Here is a 12,384-nt window from a genome sequence, read left to right on the forward strand (position 1 = left end):
GGCTAGGCTACTCCAGGACCTTAATGTGCTTCTTCTTGAGCCACTCCTTTGTTGCCTTGGCCGTGTGTTTTTGGTTATTGTCATGCTGGAATACCCATCCACGACCCATTTTCAATGCCCTGGCTAAGGGAAGGAGGTTCTCACCCAAGATTTGACGGTACATGGCCCCGTCCATCGTCCCTTTGATGCGGTGAAGTTGTCCTGTCCCCTTAGCAGAAAAACACCCCCAAAGCATAATGTTTCCACCTCCATGCTTGACGGTGGGGATGGTGTTCTTGGGGTCATAGGCAGCATTCCTCCTCCTCCAAACACGGCGAGTTGAGTTGATGCCAAAGAGCTCCATTTTGGTCTCATCTGACCACAACACTTTCACCCAGTTGTCCTCTGAACCATTCAGATGTTTATTGGGTGAATAGTTATTTTATTATTTCAAAGATTACCGTGCTACACTTGTTTATTCAGGGAAGTCTCACTCTTTTGCAGGAGGGTCCTGTCCAGCTTTCACAGAAGGGGGCGATGTTGCCACGGTGTGTAATCCCTGTTTAAGTAATTTGCAAGTAAAATCTCACTGTTAGTATTGGTTGCTCTTTTTTGAAAGCTGAGAACCCTGAGAAAACGCGTGCACAACAGGGGAAGAACATGCAAAGTCCACAAACTCTCACTTACACGCCAAGACTAAGATCCCCCCATGTAACAGACTGTTGGGTAAGTGCCGTTATGAACACTTATGCAGGCCAGCACAGCATATGGGGTTTGTCTCTCCCAGTGCTGATGTTTTCACAATGCACCAAGTACTCATTTGAGGCCAAGGGTAGGTCCAGGAATGGTTCAGATAATTGCCACTGGTGTTGGCCATGAGCAGGAATTATACCAGGATTAATGGATTCATAGTACAGCTCGCTAACCCGCTGCACTAACGCTCCCCATAAACATCTGTAACATAAACAAACAACAGCTCGTACAAATACAAGAACAAATACAAGAACCCCCCCCCCCCCCCATAAGGTACATCGTGTTGTTTTGATTTCACGACTCGGCGCGACTCGCGAATACTCAAAGCGAGATGCTCGTGGTTAGTAAACAGGTGTCCAGTAGTCAATCCGTGTTTACTAAAATCTCGTGGTTGGTAAATTAGCGGTTGGCAATGGATTCCTGTACATGTATGCCTCTACTTACGAAAGGGATGCGTTCTTCGAAAAACGCACGTGAAACAAAATATCGTAAATCGGAATGGCTTTTCCCATTAATTGAATACGAAAAACTTGCGATGTGTTTCAGACAGTCATTTCTACTATAAACCCAAAATAAACACCAACATTTCACAATGCAAAAAATAATAAAGAACAAATATTACAACGGTTGAATAATAATCAATTTAAAACAAAAATAATTAACATCTTCAAGGAACTCACCAAAAGATCTGCATGTTGGAATGACTGGAGAGGTGACGAGGCGTTACTTTTGCACTATGGGGATACCGTGACACTGCCGTGGATGGATGACAGCTTTTTGCTTGATGATCTCATGGTGCGTGCCATGTGATATATTGTTTCCGCTGAAATCCTATTTCGTAAGTCGAAAAGTATCCTTAATTTGTCAATTTCGTTTTCACTAAATTTCGTGAATGGAACATTCATGAATCAAAACACAAAGATTTCCTGTACAACCAATATAGACTGTTGGGCCAAGTGCTGTCGTCAAGCACCTAATACAGAAAATAAAAAACACGTGCATTCATGCACAACCACGTACAAATACACGTCACAATTATAAGCACATGCTTTCAACAGAAATTACAAATGTTATATATTGTGCTTTAATGATTACATTTTATATTAGTGTGTCTTAATATTACACAGTAAATATCTTCAAGGACGACTCTTACAGTCCCATCATCACCACCATCATCACCAAATGTATCATTATCATCATCCTAACCATCTGTATAATAAATCACCATCTGTATCATCACCACCAAAGCAAAGACTCCCTGTATAGCCCGAATAGACTGTTGGGGCAAGTGCTGTTAGCGAGTACCTGTGAAGGTCAGCATGGCACACGAGGGGTGGGTGGCCAACACCACGCCCGGCCGCCTTTGTCTCCCCAGTAGTGATGTTTACACCACACCAGGTACTCATTTGAGGCTGAGTCGACCTAGGGGAGGTCCATGACCGGTTCAGAGAGTCGTTACCAGCGTTGGGCATGAGCGAGAATTTAACTCTGGTCGCCGGGTTCGTAGTGCAGCGTGCTAAACGCTACACTACCGCTACCCACCACCTGTATCACCATCATCTTCCAGAGTTAATACATTTCATGTCAATAGCTGGAAATGCTTGTATTTGTAATAAAAAAAATGCATAAGTAGTTGTCACTCACTCACCCACACTCAAACGGTCAGAAAGGACTGAAAGATGAAATATCTTCAGAACCCTACATCCTGAAACTAAACTAATTATTTCAATTTTACCAAGAAAGGCCCACTGAGCTATATCGCACACTCAGGAGTCCTGATTCCACTTCTGGGAGTCTCAAGTCCAACGCCATGGAATTGTATATGTTTAAACATGTGCGTGCATGTGTGATTGTGTGCACGTATGTGTGCATGCGTGCCTTCATAAGCGCATGCGTGTATGCACGTGCGTGTGTATGCACGTGCGTGTGTAAAATAACTTTAGCCATGACATTTGGGATATGTTAGGTTTAGGGTTAAGAGCTTTGCGCACGTAAACAGGTGGGTGTGTTAACTCACCAGTGTGTAGCTCACCTCACCGGTGAGCTGGTGTGTACGCTATCTAATCTGTAAGCTTACGACTGTGTGTGTGCACACTAGTGTGTAAGCTCACTGATGTCTAAACCTGCTGGTGTGTGGCCTCACTAATGTGCAGCACATTTTGTGGAAGCTCACTAGTGTGCTTGCACACGAGTGTGCCGGTGAGTGTGATTGTGTGTGAGTGTGCGGTGTGTGTAAATTTGTGTGAGTGCGTGTGTGAGTGTGTGTGAGTGAATGAGTGCGGTGTGAGTTTGTGTGAGTGTGTGTGAATGCGGTGTGAGTGCGGTGTGTGTGAGTGTGCAGTCAGAGTGTTGGTAAGTGAGTGTGCGGTGAGTGTGTGTGAATGTGCAGTAAGTGTGCCGGTGAGTGCGTGGTGAGTGTGCAGTGAGGGTCCAGTGAGTGTGTGAATGTGCAGTCAGTGTGCCGGAAAGTGAGTGTGCGGTGAATGTGGTGTGTGTGAGTGTGCCGGTGAGTGTGTGGTGAGTGTGTGGCTTGACGTGTCTCCGTATCAGTCTTACTCAGCCACCCCCTTACTTGCCCACGCGTAGATCCGTCCTGCCCACCAGACAGCTACATGCGATTCAAATGTCCACGTACACATGACATCACGTTGCGATGCGCATGTGTGACATACATGTGCCACGTGTTGCACACACTACGCACGTCCCATGCACAAAGGGCATGCCTTACAAGTGATGACCACGCGATGCAGGTGCTTGCCTTGTAGATGTCACGTACCCGTGACGCACGTGGCCCGTGCACGTGACGCGCGTGCTCCGCGCTGCCGTGTGCTTTGACCAGGGCCGTCCATAGGGGGTGCGTGGGGCCCCCCCCGATGCCTTCAAACTAAACCGGAAGCATTACATGTGACACTGATGTCTACACGTGGGGCCTCCCCCGAAGCGCGGGGCCCGGGATAGTCGGTCCAATTTGCCGGACACTCGGGGACGACTCTTGATTTGGCATACGCGACGCGCACGTTGTGTGCGCTGTGCGTGGGGTGACTGGCCCGATGTGCGTGCCAGGCAGGGCAAGGGGGACTGCCATTGATTGTGTCGAGACCTTTTGTATGGGTGACGAGATGAACGCCAAAATTCAACGCAGGCCGCCACACAAGGGCTGCACATTTCAATGTTGAGCAGGCCCCTGTGTGTCCATGCGTGTGGGTCCCTGTGTGCTGTTTCTGTGTGCGTTATGTGAGGGTAGCAGTGATGCAGTGGATAGTACGCCACGCTCCGAACCCCGCAAACATGCGAGTTGGAGTCCCGCTCATGGCCAACACCAATAACGATTATTTATCTGAACTGGTCCTGGGTCGATTCAACCTCAAATGAATACCTGGAGCGGTGTGTGTAATACGTCACCACTTGGGAGACAAAGGCGGCCGAGTTTGGTGTTGGCCACCTACCCCCTGGTATACCATGCCGACCTTCATTGGTGCTTGCGAACAGCACTTGCCACAACAGTCTGTTAAGGCTATATGGGAGATCTTCGTCTCTGTAGTGGGAAACTCGTAGGTGTGTGCATGTGTGGAGGGAAACCTGTACTGCTGTCGTACGTTGTGACCGGGCGAGGCCAATTTCCGTCCTCATGGTCGGCCACGGCGTCCTGGTCTTCGTACTGCTGCTTGTTTTTGCCTGTAATGACACCCAACATGGACAACCCCATCACCTGCGTTCAAACAAGTGTTACACAGTACGTACACACGCGCAATAAAGCAACCACAAAGCACATACACTTTTTAATATAAAAGCACTGGGGGTCTAGTACTGTAGTCACCAATCCGTGTGTATTATTTATTTATTTGTTGGTCATTCTGATGGCAGCACAAACAGAAGCTACATCCATAACTTCTCAATCCCCACAGTCCCAGGCCAAGGTCCATTCATGGAATTAATACAAATATTTACTTATTAGAGGGTGTTTTTGTTTGTTTGGGTTAGCTCGCGTAAATCTTAGTCAAGTTTGTCACGTAAACAAAACATGCCAATTAGTGACTAATTCAGCACATCGGTGTGTTGGAGAGTAAACCCACAACATTTACAATTCAAGTACCGTGACGTTTCGCCTGTAACTACAACAACAACCCGCCTCGTCAGGTGACAGCCAGAGTTGTGGTGAAATCCTTCCCCTGTTTCGGTCTTTAATAGACGTAGACGGGGGATAAATGTGACGTCGTCGCTTGTAAGCAGATCCGATACGGGGGGGAGGGGGGGTAATGTATTGATGTAAATTACAATGGATATCTGTTATTGATTGGGTTATTCGCAGTTAATCAACATACATAATTGTTACTCCTGCTATTATGGATTGACTCAAGCAGCTAGCGAAGGATGCTAGGTTTAGTAATATATGTTATATATGTCGCTATTGTTAACTTTCAATCACATGTCTTATGATCACTGTTGCATTGTTTTTATAGCATTATTTTAGTAACTTCTAGAAAGGTTTAGTTTAGCCTGATTTTTACATAGTGGACACTGTGTGTGTGTGCTGCGAGCTGAGTGGTGGAGGTACCTGGCAACAGTTGAACCGAGCCCGCTCGGCCTCTTCATCCGTGGCGACCAGGGTACAATCCTTACTATATTCTTGGTTCTTTCAGGTAAAGTCACGTAGATAGAAAATAACAACAATAAAATAAAAATAAATTAAAATAAAAGCAAAAAACCCACGACGTTTCGATCGCAACACGTGATGAAGACCGCTTGTGTTGCCACCGAAACCTCGTGGGTTTTTTGCCTTAACTTAAAATGTTATTTTCTATCTACGTGACTTTACCGAAAGAACCAAAAATTATGAATTCCTGCAAGTTACGAAAGTTTAAAGTAAAAATTTGACAGTCGTGTAACTAATCAGGCCTGGAGGATACAGTGGACCACGTGGTTTCCGGGGTTCGTTACCTTAACAAGTGACGTCACTTCCCTAGCAACGGTCGATCGTTACAGACGGAGGTGGACGCGCGCTCTGTGTGCTTAAAGATCGCATTCGGGAGCACACTTCAACAACGTTGTCAGTGAACATCGATAACGCGGTTAAATTACTTGGTAAACCTCATTGACAAACATCCGTGAGGTTGAACACTTCATTAACACAGTTAACGAAATCTATTGACAAAACGTGACCATCCGTGACTTCTCGTTCTGCCTTCAAGGCGATGTCTTCCGTGAGTACATCCACACGCGCGCTGTATCAGGATAACATTAATCTGAGAGAACATCTATATGTGAATGTGTGTCTGTTCGAAATGTTTAATGATGAGGACGGTAATGATGATGGTGGTGGTGGTTGTAAGCTGTGATATGATTAGAGTCTCACGTGCGCTGCTGTGATTTTGTTGCAGGGTGGAGAGATGAGCAAGCCGACGGGAAGTGAGTACTGTAATTCCACACACAGACATACACACAGACACATGCACCTGTATACAAAGACAGATCCCCGTATAGCCTTAACAGACTATTGAGTCAAGTGCTGTTAGCGAGTTAGCACCTATGATGGGGTGGGTGGTCAGCACCGCATCCGGATGCCTTTGTCTCCCCACATTTGATGTTTATACGTTGCACGAGGTACTATTTTAAGTTTGAGTAGATGTAGGGGACGCACACGACCGGTTTTATTTATTAGTCACTGATGGTTGTGAATACAGACACTGCACATAGACACAAACAAAGACAGAAATCTTGTGTATAGCCTTGAAACACTGTAGGAGCAAGTGCTGTTAGTGAGCACCTATGACGGCCGGCACCGCACACGAGGGGTGGGTTGCCAGCACCACACTTGTCCGTCTTTGTCTCCCAAGAGGCGATGTTTACACACCGTATCAGATACTTATTTGAGGCTGAGTGGACCTAGGGGAGGCCCCTAACCGACTCAGATAACAACAACAGCCCTCATTCGCCACTAAGTGACGGAGACGTCACCATGGCGCTTGTGCCAGGCCTGGTGCACTCCGAGGCCACTTGAAGTGTCGAAGGCTTGCCGACAGGAGATCAGGGGACAGACCCCAGTGCGATGGGTTGACTGACTGAGATGACTGGCAGACGCACCACCTTTGCATCCTACTGTGCCAACTTGCTGCGTTTTAGTCATCCAGTGCACCCTCTGTTGTTGTGAGCGTCGCTCCTCTCACCCTCCTTTTTTGCTTGAGGGCAACTGCCACCAACTTCCCATAAGCATCCTTCACGAGCTTCCACCATAGAGGCAGATCTTGACACCAGTGGTACCAGTCTTTGGCAAGTCCACTTAGTTCCGTATCCTCCTGTACTGCATCAGTCCATCTCTTCTCCAGGCCGTGCCACGCCCATTTAGCCCCCTCTATCTGGAAAAACAGAGGCTGCTTGGGGATGCGGTGGCTGAGCAAGCAGGCTACATGACCCAGGCAATGCAGCCCTGCCCACCAGTGGAGCTCACTGTGAGCTGTTCACACATTCCAGCCTAGTTAAACCCAGGGTGGATCGTAGGCAGGCCAGTCTGAAAGTGTAAAGCTGGTTCAGATTTTTCATTTATTCTATCATTGGCCAAGAAGACCCAGCGTTTTGTGTCGAGTGACAGACCAGGTAGATACCCCAAAGTGTTACGAAGCTGATGAATCCAGGTACGTAAACTTCTCTCTACAATTACCCCATCACTCAAGAGTAGTTGAGGGGGCGGAGTATTAAATTACACAAAATACTCAGGCGGGTGCTTAGTTTTGGTGGGGCTGATGGTAAGGCACCACCTCTTTGTCACACGCTCCAGGCTTAGCAGCAGAACCTCCAACTATTTTTCAGTGTGAGCATCAACTTCCAAATGATCAGTGTACATAACATGGTTGACCAGTAGGGAGCCATCCCTTGACCTCACCCAGGCATCAATCAGCCTCCCATTGTATCTGTAGCAAATATTAAAAAATCCACCGGTACAGCCATAAAAAAACTTCTCGAACTATGTGGTCGAAGATGATGCTAAATAATGTGTCAGCCAGAGTAGATCCCTGTCGCACCCCACTGTAAACAGGAAATTGCTCTGACTCCCGGGCACGCAACTTTATCCGGGCCTGCCCACCATCGTGAAGGTCCTTAATGATTGTGAGCAGAGGGTTAGGGACTCCGGAAATACGAGTAACAATCCAGAGCCCTGGCCTACTGATTGTATCATAGGCCTTGACCAGGTCGGCGCTGCAACACTACACATGTAACGCATGGATTTGTCACACCGTTCAACCACACACACAGACACATTTTAATTAAAACAAGTCCCTGATTTGTAAAAAAAAGAATCAGAGTACCAGTCATCAAATAGGCAATTGACACTTGGTCCAAAGAATATGTGATACTGTAATAGAAATACATGAATAGCTAAATTCAGAATTTAGGTTAATAAGGCATAACCCAGTGCACAATATGACATTCATGAAAAGACAAACAGTGCAACAAAGGAAATCAGCTTTCAGTCTGTATCAGACGGTCTCAGACGCTAGTGTTGAGAAGGTGACATGGCAGGCGTTTAGAAACCCGCAGTGCCGGCGGATGTAAAGTCGTTACACACAGTGTCTTTCGAACAATACAACAGTCAGGTGCTTGATGCAGCTGGTGACTCTCCAGATGTGGTGGGGTATTGACGATGTGTAGAACGATGCAATTGTACTTCTTTCTCGAATGTCAGGTGTTGTCAGGCTTTGACGATGTGTAGCACGATGGATTTCCTTCAGTATCCAACGTATAGAGGTGTCTTCACCATGATAATTATTCACAGGCTTGTTGGTTTACAGTCACGTTTTTTCTAAACTCATGTGATTCATGGCACGTGACCTTGCAGCACAGTTTTGAGCAATGCCTTTCCTTCTCCAAGAGACACACATGTATCCTCTCTTTCTGCAAAACTCACTTTAAGTCTTCTTAATTTCACTTGCCATATGTATCGGCTCAATATAAATTGACAAATGCAAATCTTAAACTTTGCTTTTAAAATCTCCACTGTTTTACCACTATACCGTCTCCACTGCTTAACCACTATACCTCAGAGTGGTTTCTCAGCGTTTCAGCCATTCTCGTGCAAGGAATGACTTCTGTTGAGAGCAACCTCACATGCACGGGAGCACATGCTATCCAGCCAACAGAAACATCAGGGTTGCCCCTGGCTCTCTGGCCCCTCTGGGCAATCTCTGGGCTCCGGGCACCCCGGCCCTCCTCTTCTCCTCTCCTCCCTTTATCTTCTCTAACGTAGCCCACTAATATACTAATTGTATGAATGGACCAGTGTATAAGAATTAATAGTGTATTTCTTATCCAATTCATGTTCTCTCTTGTGAAACAATGGACATCTTATAAATTTAGCCAGACCTCCACAGCTTGCCCATCAATCCATCTTACTTTTTCTGAGATAACGGAAGTTTATCTATGTTTGCCGTGGAGTTTCCAGACCTCGCAAACTTAATATGGCCTCCCCAACCAGCCCATAATCCTAATGAAGTTATTTGGAGGAGGAGGTGTCTCCGGCACATGAGTCAACCTCCAGACCTCCCTACAGTGTTATCATTGTTACATCGGTCTCAAGTTAAGTTAGATTCCTGTCAATGGTGCCAAGTTTCTTTACCAAAATAACATACAGGAAATACGCCTTTTGGCGTCCTCTGGTCTAACACCGTTTGAGACGAGGCTCAAAAGAAAGCTGTCCCTGGTGTGGACCAATCAGTTTCAAGGACAATGCATATATTATCAGAGTATGTTTTTTGTTTGCATTCTGACCACAAGCATCATGGTTAATGCAGACATGATTCCTTGTAAAAGGTTTCAGTTTGGTGTTTTAACATCTTAACACCTGTTTTGTTGCCAGTAAAAACGGGAAAAACCTATTATCATACAGGAAATACTCAAATACCCATTAACGAATCAATTGTGGTGCTGCTCTCTCCTCCCCATGTGACTCCCCAGACCGTCGCTCGAAGGGGCAGCGAAAGAGGTTCCTCGTTGACACAAGACTAGAAGCTAAGCGCCAGATTCTGGAGCTTGAGATGATCCTGCTGGATCATTGTGCACAGCAGCAGGCCAAATATCAGCGGGAGCTGCTGCAATTCCAGAACAGCACCGAGCTGAAGAGCTTCATCATCCACCACCAGCAGCAGCAGCAGCAAAAGGCAGAAGAGCAGCAGCAGGCAGGAGTCAGCACCAATAATAAGGATGTGAAGCAGACATGTCAGAATAGCAACAAGGTTGAGAACGAGATTGAAGAGATGGAGAAAGTGGGGGAGAGAAATGGTATGAAGAGAAAACGTGGGAATAGGAAGAAACATAAGAACAAGAAGAAAGTTCTGGAGGAGACAGTGAAAGAAGAGGTGGCTAAGAGAGAGGGGAGTGAGGGAAAGCCCATGCAGGAAGTGGTGGAGGTTGGGACGATTGAGGTAGAGATGATTGAGGCAGTGGCTTTGGAGGATGTGATGAATGAGGTAGAGTTGAATAAGGTAGAGGTGTTAGAAGGAGATGGCAAGCGGGAATTAGCGAATGAGGCAGAAGTAGCGGTGATTGAGGTAGAAGCAGTGGCCAAGCAGGAAGTGGTGAAAGATATAGCAGCCAATGTCATAGAGGGGATTGAGAGAGATGCAAAACAGGTATTAGCAGAAGAGGTAGAGCCAAATGAGGTCGATCGGAATGAGGGAATGGCCAAACAGGAAGTGGCGGAGAAAGTTGAGAATGTTGTGGAGACAAAGAAAGAGGGACAGGATTGTGTTAAGAGGAAACATAGGAATGGGAAGCTACGAAGGACTGAGATGAAAGTTCGGGACGTAGAAGAGATGAAGGTAAACGAGATTGAGGGAGAGGGGAATGATGGAGAGCCCAAGAAGGAAGTGGCGAGTGAGGTAGAGGTAGCAGTGATTGAGGTAGATGCAGTGGCCACACAGGAATTTGTGAAAGAGGTAGTGGCCAATGTCGTAGAAGGGATTGAGAGAGATGCCAAGGAGAACTTAGGGAAAGAGGTAGAGGCAAGTGAGGTAAATGGGAATGAGGGAATAGCCAAACAGGAAGTGGCTAAGAAAGTTGATAATGTTGTGGAGACAAAGAAAGAGGGAGAGGATGGTGTTCAGAGGAAACGTAGGAATAGGAAGAAACACAAGAACAAGAAGAAAGTTCTGGAGACAGTGAAAGAAGAGGTGGCTGAGAGAGAGGGGAGTGAGGGAGAGCCCATGCAGGAAGTGGTGGAGGTTGAGACGATTGAGGTAGAGATGATTGAGGCAGTGGCTTTGGAGGATGTGATGAATGAGGTAGAGTTGAATAAGGTAGAGGTATTAGAAGGAGATGGCAAGCGGGAATTAGCGAATGAGGCAGAGGTAGCGGGGATTGAGGTAGAAGCAGTGGCCAAGCAGGAAGTGGTAAAAGATATAGCAGACAATGTCATAGAGGGGATTGAGAGAGATGCAAAACAGGTATTAGCAGAAGAGGTAGAGCCAAATGAGGTCGATCGGAATGAGGGAATGGCCAAACAGGAAGTGGCGGAGAAAGTTGAGAATATTGTGGAGACAAAGAAAGAGGGAGAGGATTGTGTTCAGAGGAAACGTAGGAATAGGAAGCTACGAAGGATTGAGATGAAAGTTCGGGAAGTAGAAGAGATGAAGGAAAACGAGATTGAGAGAGAGGGGAATGATGGAGAACCCAAGAAGGAAGTGGTGAGTGAGGTAGAGGCAAATGAGGTAGAGGTAGCGGTGATTGAGGTAGATGCAGTGGCCACACAGGAATTTGTGAAAGAGGTAGTGGCCAATGTCATAGAAGGGATTGAGAGAGATGCCAAGGAGGACTTAGGGAAAGAGGTAGAGGCAAGTGAGGTAGATGGGAATGAGGGAATAGCCAAACAGGAAGTGGCTAAGAAAGTTGATAATGTTGTGGAGACAAAGAAAGAGGGAGAGGATGGTGTTCAGAGGAAACGTAGGAATAGGAAGCTACGAAGGACTGAGATGAAAGTGCGGGAAGTAGAAGAGATGAAGGAAAACGAGATTGAGGGAGAGGGGAATGATGGAGAGCCCAAGAAGGAAGTGGCGAGTGAGGTAGAGGTAGCGGTGATTGAGGTAGATGCAGTGGCCACACAGGAATTTGTGAAAGAGGTAGTGTCCAATGTCGTAGAAGTGATTGAGAGAGATGCCAAGGAGAACTTAGGGAAAGAGGTAGAGGCAAGTGAGGTAAATGGGAATGAGGGAATAGCCAAACAGGAAGTGGCTAAGAAAGTTGATAATGTTGTGGAGACAAAGAAAGAGGGAGAGGATGGTGTTCAGAGGAAACGTAGGAATAGGAATAAACACAAGAACAAGAAGAAAGTTCTGGAGACAGTGAAAGAAGAGGTGGCTGAGAGAGAGGGGAGTGAGGGAGAGCCCATGCAGGAAGTGGTGGAGGTTGGGACGATTGAGGTAGAGATGATTGAGGCAGTGGCTTTGGAGGATGTGATGAATGAGGTAGAGTTGAATAAGGTAGAGGTATTAGAAGGAGATGACAAGCGGGAATTAGCGAATGAGGCAGAGGTAGTGATGATTGAGGTAGAAGCAGTGGCCAAGCAGGAAGTGGTGAAAGATATAGCAGCCAATGTCATAGAGGGGATTGAGAGAGATGCAAAACAGGTATTAGCAGAAGAGGGAGAGCCAAATGAGGTCGATCAGA

The 12,384-nt window shown here is 46.5% G+C and overlaps 1 pseudogene; it reads right to left on the minus strand.

Moving 5' to 3' along the window:
- Positions 1–571: 571 nt before the first annotated feature.
- LOC142922662 (exosome complex exonuclease RRP44-like) overlaps positions 572–12,384 on the minus strand; it is a 34,975-nt pseudogene continuing 23,162 nt past the window's right edge.

The sequence above is a fragment of the Petromyzon marinus genome, unplaced genomic scaffold (genome assembly GCF_048934315.1).
Source record: "Petromyzon marinus isolate PM22_M1 ecotype Great Lakes invasive population unplaced genomic scaffold, UKy_Petmar_22M1.pri1.0 PM_Scaffold_137, whole genome shotgun sequence".
Taxonomy (NCBI): domain Eukaryota; kingdom Metazoa; phylum Chordata; class Hyperoartia; order Petromyzontiformes; family Petromyzontidae; genus Petromyzon; species Petromyzon marinus.